Source organism: Rana temporaria, chromosome 13 (genome assembly GCF_905171775.1).
Source record: "Rana temporaria chromosome 13, aRanTem1.1, whole genome shotgun sequence".
In the NCBI taxonomy this organism is placed as follows: Eukaryota; Metazoa; Chordata; class Amphibia; order Anura; family Ranidae; genus Rana; species Rana temporaria.
Window position 1 is genome coordinate 17,328,149 of NC_053501.1, and position 12,603 is coordinate 17,340,751.

The 12,603-nt window shown below is 43.7% G+C and overlaps 1 protein-coding gene across 1 annotated transcript in view; it reads left to right on the forward strand.

The window, feature by feature from the left end:
• The window catches only part of TSHR (thyroid stimulating hormone receptor), a 92,265-nt gene continuing 79,662 nt past the window's right edge, over positions 1-12,603 (forward strand). The window contains exon 1 of the mRNA XM_040333814.1: positions 1-307. The gene's annotated coding sequence lies outside the window, so the exon portion shown is untranslated. The remainder of the gene's footprint in view (positions 308-12,603) is intronic.

Consider the following 12,603-nt stretch of genomic DNA (forward strand, 5'->3'; position numbering starts at 1 on the left):
ACCCACGCAGTCTTTGAGGTCTCAGTAAGGGAAGATTTGGCTGCTCGGGGACCCCCTCCTTTCTCCCTGCAGACAGGCAAAGGGGGACGAAGATTGTTTTTGTGGAAAACGCAACTTGAGTTTTTAAGCAGCACTTGAATTGCTGCAATGAAACCTAAAGTACCTGCAGTGAAGCGGAGGCATCCCAAGAGCCAGGAGCTCCCACCACATCCAGCCATCTCCCCCGGAACCTGAGTGAAGTTGACCCCCCCACAACACGACCACACTGGGCATCACCGGTGGACAATATCACGTCTTCTGCAATCAGGTAATTCAGCACAATTTGTTCTTCTCCAGATTCTGAGCAACTACAAGTCCCAGAATATCCTAAGTACAATCTTCCAGGATTGGGCGCTTTTAGCTTACATGTAAACAACAGCAGTAACTTGCGGCTATCCGGGTGTTATGGAACTACAAACATAGGTAGATCAGGGTATGGAACTTCTAACTTGCTTATAAAGAAGTGGAGGTGTCCTGTAGAGCAGAGTATGGAACTACAAGCCTGGATATAAAAAAGTGGAGGTGTCCTGTAGAGTAGGGTATGGAACTACAAGCCTGGATATAAAGAAGTGTAGGTGTCCTGTAGAGTAGGGTATGGAACTACAAGCCTGAATATAAAGAAGCGTAGGTGTCCTGTAGAGTAGGGTCTGTAAAGTAGGGTATGGAACTACAAGCCTGAATATAAAGAAGTGTAGGTGTCCTGTAGAGTAGGGTATGGAACTACAAGCCTGGATATAAAGAAGTGTAGGTGTCCCGTAGAGTAGGGTATGGAACTACAAGCCTGGATATAAAGAAGCGTAGGTGTCCTGTAGAGTAGGGTCTGTAGAGTAGGGTATGGAACTACAAGCCTGAATATAAAGAAGTGTAGGTGTCCTGTAGAGTAGGGTATGAAACTACAAGCTTGGATATAAAGACGTGGAGGTGTCCTGTAGAGTAGGGTATGAAACTACAAGCTTGGATATAAAGAAGTGGAGGTGTCCTGTAGAGTAGGGTATGAAACTACAAGCCTGGATATAAAGAAGTGGAGGTGTCCTGTAGAGTAGGGCATGGAACTACAAACCTGGATATAAAGATGTGGAGATGTCCTGTAGGGTGTGGAACTACAAGCCTGGATATAAAGAAGTGGAGGTGTCCTGTAGGGTGTGGAACTACAAGCCTGGAAATAAAGAAATGGAGGTGTGCTCTAGAGTAGGGTATGGAACTATAAACCTGGATATAAAGAGGTAGAGGTGTCCTGTAGAGCAGGATATAGAACAACACGTTGAGGAGGAGTTAGAGATATCTTAACGAGGGGGGTATGAAGTGACAAATGCTGGTATTAAGAGCTGGAGATGTCTTGTGGAGCAGAGCATAGAACTACAGGTCCTGGTCTGAAGAAGTAGAGGTGTCTTTTAGAGCAAGGAATGGAACTACAGGTCCTGGTATGAAGAGATGTTCTATAGGGCAGGGTATGAAACTACAAGTCCTGGACTGGTATGAGGAGGTGGAGGTGTCTTATAGGGCTGGTTATGGAACTACAATTCCTGGTATGAGGAGGTGGAGGTGTCTTATAGAGCAGGGTATGAAACTGTATATCCTTAGAAGGTAGAGGTGTCATATTGAGTAAGGTATTGGACTACAAGTCCTGGTATGAAAAGGTGGGGGTGTCTTAAAACAGCAGGGTATTGAACTTCAGGTCCTGGTATGAAAAGGTGTAGGCGTCTTATGGAGCAGGGTATGGAGCTACAATTTTTGGTATGAGGAGGTAGAGGCGTCATATTGGGTAAGATATTGGAGACTACAAGTCTTGGTATGAAGAGGTGGAGGTGTCTTAAACAGCCGGGTATTGAACTACGGGTCCTGGTATGAAGTCAGTGTTTTATAGAGCAAGGTATGGAACAACAAGTCTTGATATGAAGAGCGAGGTGTCTTATTGAGATGAGTATTGAACTACAAATTTTGGTATGAAGAGGTAGAAGTGTCCTTGAGAGCAACATATGGGACTACAAGTCCTGGTATGAAGAAATGGAGGTGTTTTATAGAGCAAGACATTGAACTACAAGTCTTGGTATGATGAACTGGAGGTGTCTAAAGCCTCGTACACATGTTCAGATTTTCAGACGACCGTTCGTCCGTTTTTTGTTGCATGCTAGTCTCATGTTGAAAGTGAAGAGGTTATTCACCATACGAAAATTCTCGTCAGACAGAATACAATTTTAGAAGTGATGTGATGTGTTGACTAGTTTTTTGTTTTCTTTCGTTTCTGAGCATGCGTAGTCTTGCTCTTGCGATTTTTTTATGTACGAAAACTGTACGAATTAAACGAAAATTGTACGCTGAGTTCACGTACGTCAAATATGTTATAGTCTGCACATCCAGCTTTTGTCGGACGAAAAAAAATGAATTGGCTGTCGAAAGCATCGTACTAACAATCCGAAAATCGGCACATCGTTCGTCGGACGGAATTTTTCTTCCGATTTTCGTATCGTGTGTAGTGGCCTTTATTAAGATGAGTATTGAACTACAAGTTTTGGTATGAAGAGGTAGAAGTGTCCTTGAGAGCAAGGTATGGGACTACAAGTCCTGGTATGAAGAGGTCGAGGTGTCCTGTAGAGTTCTAACTAGGTTCTGATGATAAAAAAAAATATATACAATGTTGAGCCCTCAAACAGGCTCTTTTTTCCAGCATGGAGAACAAAAAATGAATACCTGATCCATATTCGACAACCCATTCGATGGAACACAGACAGAGAAGTGGATTTTGATTGATAGTTGAAAGATGCGATCAGAAGTTATCAATTGCTCTGTGTTTGAGTGTTCATGCGTCTGTCTACAATGTAGCATTTCTAAAGAATCAAATTTGGTGTCATTCCCCAATCTAACGTGTTTCGGAAGAATTTCAGCATCTTCTTTTAATAGTTGCTTTGCTTTTATTATATGATAAATGTGCAAGTTGATTAACACGATCAAATACACAATCTAACAGCCATAACATCCTTTCAAGTCGATTTAGACCAGATTTAGATTGGATTTGATCAGACTTATAGCTGGATTCAGGTATGTCGGCGTAATTTTGACTCGGCGTAGCGTATCGTATTTACGCTACGCCGCCGTAAGTCAGAGAGGCAAGTGCTGTATTCACAAAGCACTTGCCTCCTAAGTTACGGCGGCGTAGCGTAAATGGGCTGGCGTAAGCGCGCCTAATTCAAATGAGGAACAGGGGGGCGTGTTTTATGTAAATGATTAATGACCTGACGTGATTGACGTTTTTTACGAACGGCGCATGCGCCGTCCGTGGACATATCCCAGTGTGCATTGCTCCAAAGTACGCCGCAAGGACATATTGGTTTCGACGTGAACGTAAATTACGTCCAGCCCCATTCACGAACGACTTTGTGAATCTAGCTAGAAATATAAGCACATTTTTTTCATTCAACCAGCAGACAGATGCATGCATCAATACGTGTGATGCTGATGCAGGGATCTCTTTCACTGTTCTGTTCTATTCTGCCAGCAGAAGATCCCCCCCCCCCCCCCCGCATCAGAATAGAAAAATCAAGCTGCAACTATCGGCTGCAAGCGCCGATCGAATGCTGGTTTTCCAACATGACTATACGACAGACACCATTTTGTTAAACAGACAGTAGTATGCATGGACCGAAATTTGGCTGGTTGCTGCTAAACCGCCCGATTTTTGGTCTGTGTATGCCCAGCTTAAGATGATCGGCCTGGGTGGAAAATATTGATTTTGGCTTTGTATTGATCGGCAGCGTTGAGATACTTTTTAGGCTGCTCTGGATCTATATCTGTGAGTTCATGTCATCACATTAAACTGAATTGAAGGATAAGGCAACCAAATGCATCTAAAATGAGCATGTGATCCACTAAGGAAAATTTAATTGTATTAAATGCGTATGCTTGCACCATATAGAAAAGTCACTGAAACTAATTATGACTGTAAATATTGTAAGTTTTAATACTTCTGTCCACATCTAAGGCATGTTTTATAAGTAAAGCTGGCCATATACAGAGCAAATTTTGGACAGTTCTTAACGAAATTTGAGCCGTGGGTGGCAATATTGGCTAATTCTTTAGTTCAAAAATGAAAGGAGTCGAGCAGAAGATTGTTGACCAAACAGGGGCTGCATCCAATCAGCCACAGTCACTGTTTGAGTATTCTGACAGCCGCAGGTGCCGGCAGTCAGGATACAATAGCTGGCAGGGGAGATTCTTCCATCCACACTGTTTAGTGTGGATGGGGAAAGTGATAGAGAAAAATCTTACAGTGTATGGCCTGCTTAAAGGGGTTGTAAAGGTTCAATTTTTATTTTGTAAATAGGTTCCTTTAAGCTAGTGCATTGTTGGTTTACTTATTAACTTTTCCTTCAATTTCCCTTCTAAATGTTTTTTGTCTTTGTTTTCTATGTCTGAATTTCTCACTCCTCCTCAGTAAGCTGTTCTGGCTGACTAACCCCCAGCCAGATGATGGGGGCAAGCTTACTGAAGAGAAACAGGAAGTGAGAAATTCAATCCGCTATGATGTTACTCCCAAGCATGCACGTACGTGCCATTGCTTCAGTGCGCATGTGCCAACACATGCAGGGGACATCTCCTAAACCGTTCAGTTTTAGGAGATATCCAGGGTAGCTACAGGTAATCCTTATTATAGGCTTAGGCTTAGATCTAGTGCTAGGATTATTGTTCTCGCTCTAACGTTTGCGGCGTATGTAACCAGTGTGTATCTGGCTCTGATACTAGCCAGTGCCTCACCAGCCACTGATCTCACCGCACGTCCCTGGCACATGCTTATCTACATGGGAACCTGTAGCTATCAATAGATGCATTTTAGAGGGCACCTCAACAAAACACATTGATTAACAGTTGGCCGCGTCTACGGGGTGCCTTACCATTGAGTAAACTATACATCAGGGGGTGACCAACCTGTGGCCCAGGGGCCACAAGTGGCCCGCGGAGCCTTCTGATGTGGCCCACGACCTCCTGCTCTGGAATGGTGGGTTGGCAAGCCCAGATCGCAGGTTGCCGACCCGCCATACCACAGCATCAGTGTTGTGAATGAAGCTGGTGGTAGAGGAAGAAAACAGCTGCGGAGCAGAGCCCCATAAGCCGATGCTTCCTCTACAGTGCCGGCTTTTGACACAGGTGGAGTCTATGGCAAAGTTCAGCTAACCCGCATGATAGACACAGGTGCACTATGCTGCACCTGTGGTGTGTGTAAACCGCAGCACTTCAGTGCGAAAGCAGTCTTAGGCCCTTTTCGCACGATCCGCCCGACCAAATGGGACCCTCAATTCCCCTCTATAGAGAGACAGATGTCTGTTTACGCCCGCCTACCTCCAATCCAAATGTGTCCCCTTTCATCTGGGCGGATCGGTGGGTTTATAGAGTAGCCGTGGCCCTCGACTGGTTACCAAGTTGCTTAAGTGGCCCTCGCTCTTCAAGAGGTTGGGCACCCCTGCTATACATTAACCCACCAATGAATTATTACTAAACAGAGGATTCCCATTGAGGAAGTATTATGGACATAGGAACCATTGGGTGTGTTATCATTGGATATAAGAACCATTAGGTTATCTACTATTAGATATAGGAACCATTGGGTGGTCTACCATTGGATATAGGAACTATTTGGTGTCTTACCAATGGATATAGGAAACATTGTGTGTCTTATCAAAGGATATAGGAACAACCAGGTGTCTTACCTTTAGATATAGGAACCTTTGGGTGTTATACCATTGGATATAAGAACTATTGGGTGTCTGTACAATTTGCAGGAACCAGTACTGCTGATGATGGACTTCACTGGCACCCACATGAGACAGAATCCAATTTGTTAAAAATATCAATCTTTATTTACAATCATTTAAAAATAACGCACAACACGTTAGTACATTTTAAAACCAGTAATATCACATTATGATACATAGGTCCCACTATACAGACACCTCCTACTATTATATTTGTACTCCAGACTTAGAGTGGAGGTGTGTGTATTTCATCCACTGGTCTAACTATTTTCTCTAACCATTTGGTGTCTTACCCTTTGGATATAAAAACCATCGGGTGCCTTATGATTGGATATAGGAACCTTTGGGTGTATTACCACTGAATATAGGAAACATTGGGTGTCTTACCATTGGATATAGAAACCATTGGGTGTTCTAACATTAGATATAGAAACCATAAGGTGTCTTACCACTGGATATAGGAAATACTGGGTGTCTTATCAAATGATTGGATATAGGAACCATTGGATGCCTTTCTATTGGATATAGGAACCAGTGGGTGTCTTGCTATTCTATATACTGTAGGACCCATTGGATGTATTACCAAAGCATATAGGAACCATTGGGTGTCTTACTATTGGACAAAGGAACCATTGGGTGCCTTACCATTGGCTATACGAATCGCTGGCTGTGTTATCATTGGATGTAGGAACCATTAGGTGTGAAACCATTGAACATAGGAACCATTGGGTGTCTTACTATTAGACAAAGGAACCATTGGGTGCCTTACCATTGGCTATAGGAATTGCTCGCTGTGTTATCATTGGATGTAGGAACCATTGAACATAGGAACCATTGGGTGTCTTACCATTAGATATACAGTAGGAACCATTGCGTGTCTTACCTTTGGATATAGGAACCATTGACTGTCTTACAATTGGATATAAGAAACATCGGGTGCCTTACAATCCCTCCATCTGTGGTAGAGCTGCACTGCCGACTATTGTTATCGGGCAGCCACAGCACACACGGCTGTCTGAAAACCTGAAAAGTGACTGCATCTGATATGACAGAATCACTGTTCGGCCAATAAGTTTCCGCTCGGCTCATTCGATTTTAAATTGACTTTTGTTGAGCCGGATGAGGCCTGCATTGCCACCCACAGCTTGAATTTCGGCCAATTCAGCAGGAATCTGAAGAAATTTGAGCCGTCTAAGTCAAGCCTTACTCATGCCTGACTGTTGAAAGCATGGAGACCCCATGAACAGTAAGTAACTTTCTTCTATGCTTTTGCTTTTACGGAACACGTCATTGTTTTTTTTTCGATGCTGCATAGGGGTTCCGTTACGCAGTCAGCATGGATACAATTAGTTCTTAGTGTCGTTTTTTTTTCATTAATCTCGTTCTATTATTAGTTCTATTACTACAGCTGACAGTGATGTGCGCCATTGCACATTGTCAGGAAGAGAGCGATTGTATCATCTTGGAGGTTGCACAAGATTCCATTCATCAGGTGTCATGTTGGACGTCGCATTCTAGCGTCCAGATGATTTCTTCATCAGCCGGGAGACAGTCACTCCTTTCCACTGCTCAATCACACATTACCGCTGCTCTGGACAGTGAGGATTGCATATAATGGAAAACTGAGAGAACAAATAACATATACGGAACAGAAATTATATACACTCACCGGCCACTTTATTAGGTACACCTTGCTAGTACCGTGTTGAACCCTCCTTTGCCTTTTAGAACTGCCTTAATGGCATAGTTACAAGGGCCCAGAGCAGACCTTTTAAGCTAAAAAACACTTTAGTCACTTTAGCGAATAAAGAGAGGATAAAAGGGGTTGAAGTGTTACTGCTTGGAATCCAGCAGATCTTCAGCTAGCCTTGACGTATTACTAATAGGGTGGCCCGCGATGATAGGGTATAGCAAATTTGGCTGATCTGTGATGTATCTGTATTTTACTTCACACTTTTCCTATATAGCTGGGATATTATTGTATCCAATGAGATTGCTGATGGTAAAGATGTGAACAGGATATAGATTAGGGGTGCGTTATCTTCACTGGTCTCACGATTCGATTACGATTATCCTGTCCATGATTCGACTCCGTGATGCATCATGATTACTGCGACAGTGCGCATGGGTAAAAACTAGGGTTGTCCAGATACCGATACTAGTATTGGTATCAGTACCGATACCAAGCATTTGCCTGAGTACTTGTACTCGGGCAAATGCTCCGATGCTTCACCCCATACCTGGACAGTCAGGGTGATCAGTGCGGTGGGGGAGTTACAATCGCCATTCACCGCTGACTGTCCCCGTATTCTCCTCCAGCCCCCCTCCATTCTGCTGCTGTACCCCTCCGTGCTGCTGTCTCCCTCCATGTCCCCCTCCATGATGCTCTCTCCCTCCGTGTCCCCCCCATGCTGCTCTCTCCCTCCGTGTCCCCCTCTGTGCTGCTGTCTCCCTCCGTGTCCCCCTCAGTGCTGTCATCTCCCTCCGTGCTGCTGTCTCTCTCTGTGTTCCCCTCCGTGCTGCCATCTCCCTCTGTGCTGCTGTCTCTCTCAGTGTTCCCCTCCATGCTGCCGTCTCCCTCCGTGCTGCCGTCTCTCTCCGTGTTCCCCTCCGTGCTGCCGTCTCTCTCCGTGTTCCCCTCCGTGCTGCCATCTCCCTCCGTGCTGCCGTCTCCCTCCGTGCTGCCATCTCTCTCCGTGTTCCCCTCTGTGCTGCCGTCTCCCTCCGTGCTGCCATCTCCCTCCCTGCTGCCATGTCCCCATCCATGCTGCCGTTTCCCCCTCCGTGCTACCGTGTCCCCCTCCGTGCTGACGTGTCCCCCTCTGTGCTGCTGTGTCCCCCTCCGCACTGCCGTGTCCCCCTCCATGCTGCCGTGTCCCCCTCCATTCTCCTCCTCCACCCCCTCGATCTGTCAGGATGGAGAGCAGAGATAGGAGCCGGTACACCTGGCTCCTACCTTTTCCGAATGTACAGAGTCGGTGATCACTGACTCTGTCCATTCATATAACTGAGCATCGTAAATTGTGTTTACAATGTTTCAGTTTATGAATAGAGAGGAGCCGCTGTCTTCTCTCCATTCATTTTCAGCGCAGCTGAAGCTGCAGAGAAAGGGACTGAGGAATCTGTATCTCTAGTCCCTTTCTCTGTCTCAAAGGGGAGATGTCAGAGGTCTGTTAAGACCCCTGATATCTCACCAAAGCCCCCCAACAGGGCTAATAAAAATAATAAAACAATTGTAAAAAAATAAAATTAAATTAATAAAAAACACACTGACACTGTCCCCCCCCCCCCTCTTAAAATAAAGAAAGCATTGTAAAAAACAAACAAACAATAAATTATAAAAAATAAAAAAACAAATTGTAAAAAATAAAAATAAAAATTGTAAAATTGTGTGCAGGCAGTGAGGAGATGATGTGCTGTAATCTTTAGCAACCAATCAGTGAGCAGTAATGATGTTCACTAACCTCATGCAACCAATCATTACGCGGTAAGGATATGCAGTAACCTCTAGCAACCAATCAGTGAGCAGTAATAATGTGTAGTAACCTCTAGCAACCAATTGCTGAGTGGTAAGGATTTCCAGTAACCTCTAGCAACTAGCAGTGTTGATGTACAGTAATCGCTACCAATCGCAATCGCTGCCTGATCTAATTCAGTGAACTGATTTTGAGTCTAGCTGCTATTTATTGTATGACCCAGAGCAGGTGGAGAGAGAAATTGCATGGGGGGGGGGCTCATTTAATATTGATTGCCCAGGGTCCAATCAATATTAAAAATGACCCTGCCCACAACAATGATGGCTGCCCCTTTTGCCCTGCCTTAAAGTTGGCTCTGGTCAGATCACGTACCAGGTATGTGATCTGGCACAGAGCGGCCGCCCTGCCACAGTATATCTAAGGTGGGCAGTCTGCAAGCGGTTCAATGATCCCCTTAGTCTGACAGTGTTTTCAAAGCGTTCTATGCACAGCCAGTAAAACTTCTGTAGGTGGTCCTGAAATTGGAATCTGCCCATTTCCCTTCTACATATGAGTGTTTCCAGACGTGGAGATTGCTGTAATATTTATGCTAATGAAATGCTGACAGCAGCGAATATCGATGACATGGATACATTTAGGAGCGCCAGCGTCTAGTTGCTCTTATGGGATTCAGCCCCCACTCTTAAAGCTGACCCCCAGCCTTCCCTTCAATCTTGCACGGTTGTACCGGCTCCTCTCCTGGACTGAAGTTGCTTACTCTGATTTCACAGCATACTATGAGCTTCTCACAAAGTGCATTAGAAGCTGCAGCAAGACATATTGGGCCAGATTCTCGTATACTGGCGTAAAACTATGCGGGCGTAACGTATCTCGTTTACGCTACGCGGCCGCAAGTTTTACGGGCAAGTGCTTGATTCACAAAGCACTTGCCTGGAAAGTTGCGGCGGCGTAGCGTAAATTCTCCGGCGCAACCCCGGCTCATTCAAATGACCCAGGTAGGGGGCGTGGATCATTTGAATTAGGCGCGTTCCCGCGCCGATCGTACTGCGCATGCGCCGTCCCTAAAATTTCCCGACGTGCATAGCGCTTAATGACGTCGCAAGGATGTCATTGGTTTCGACGTTAACGTAAATGGCGTCCAGCGCCATTCACGGACGACTTACGCAAACGACGTACATTTTTAAATTTCGACGCGGGAACGACGGCCATACTTAACATTGGTTGCCCCTCATATAACATCTAGGTAAAAAAAGATGGAATATAGGTATAAATATATATATGAGACGGGAGCACTCGTTCTGGTAAACAAGATCTCTTGTGGTTCTGCAGGTATGATCGGATATATTTATATATATATATATATATATATATATATATATATATATATATAAATATATCCGATCATACCTGCAGAACCACAAGAGATCTTGTCAAGCCTGCCTTGCATACACACGATCGTGAAAAAAAATGCTCGAACAAAGCGCGGTGACGTACAACACGTACAACGGCACTATAAAGGGGAAGTTCCATTCAGATGGCGCCACCCTTTGGGCTGCTTTTGCTGATTTTGTGTTAGTAAAAGTTTGGTGAGAGAGAGACGATTCGCGCTTTTCAGTCATAATGCTTTTCAGTCTGTTACAGCGTGACGAATGTGCCATCTCCATTACAAATGCTAGTTTTACCAGAACGTGTGCTCCCGTCTCATAACTTGCTTCTGAGCATGCACGTTTTTTTCACGTCGTTAAAGCCTATACACGTTAAAGCCTATTCAAAAGACTCACCCCGCCTCTTACTAAATACCTTGGACTGTCTACTTTCCAAAAAGGGGTAATTTGTGGGGTATTTGTACTGTCCTGGCATTTTAGGTGCCTCAAGAAATGAGATTGACAGTCATTATATCAGGATTGATCAATTTTTAAATATACTGTATACTATATATATATATATATATATATATATATATATATATATATATATATATATATATATATATATATATAAAATAGTTTGTAGACTCTATACCTTTCATGTAAATAATATACCCTGTTTTAGGTATGTTTACCAACATTTTTTCGAAAAATACATTTTGGACTGTTTATAAAGAAAAAATAAAACAAAGAACATTTGGGGTTTTTATTTAAAATGTTTGGTATTTTATCATTTATATAGCTAAACAAAAATAAAAACACACCAAAAGAAAGCTCTATCTTAAAAAAAAAAAGTGATAAAAATGTAATTTGTGTACAGTGTTACATGACTGAGTAATTGTTATTCAAAGTGTGACAGCCCTGAAAAACATAAAAATTACCTGGGCAGGTAGGTAAAAGCATCCGCTATTGAGGTGGTTAAACTATGTGCTTGGGATGGGCGTCCTACATTCCTCTCATTGCTGTTTGCTGGAACTAAGGAGTTCAGAACACTCAGTACTGCTGAGCTCTCAAGTGGTGTTTTTCATTCGCATTTGGATATTTTGGATACGATAAACACGCTGAATGATACAAAATATTTTTCATTAAAATAACAGTTACTATTGGGAATAATGGGGGTAATCCACAAAGATCCAGCGTAACTTAATTTTTCCCATTTAAGTTACACTGCCTTAAAATTTCTACCTAAGTGCCCGATCCACAAAGCACTTACCTAGAAATTTTTGGCTGTGTAACTTAAATTCCGCCGGCGCAAGGCGTTCCTATTTTCATGGAGGCGATTCCCATTTAAATTAGGCGCGCTCCCGCGCCAGCCGTACTGCGCATGCTCGTGACGTCATTTTCCCGACGTGCATAGCGCGAAATTACGTTACGCCGAGCTTTGTGGATTGCGACGGGTCAATAAAGTTGCGTCGGGAAAAAAAAAAGATACGCCGCGAAAAAAAATATTCAAAACAAAAAAAAAAATCGCGTCGCTGGACAGAAGGGTCTGTTTTTACAAGGTGTAAACAGTTTACACTTTGTAAAAGCAGCCCTAATTTTACGTTTGCAAACTAAAACTTACGGAGAAAAAACGAAGCTGAAAAGCTTTGTGGATCTCCGTAAGTGCTAATTTGCATACCCGAGGCGGCATTTCGACACAAAATGCCCCCAGTGGCGGATGCGGTACTGCATCCTAAGATCCAGCAGTGTAAGTCCCTTACACATGCCGGATCTTCTGCCTAACTATGGAAAACTGATTCTGTGGATCAGTTCCATAGTTAGAAACAGGGATACGACGGCGTAACAGCAGTTACGCCGGCGTATCCCTTTTGAGGGATAATTGGCCCAATTAGTACTTTGACATTTGTTAGGACACAATCTACTATACACTAGTTGGCCATACATGAGGGAAATTCATCCGGTTAAGCAAATTTC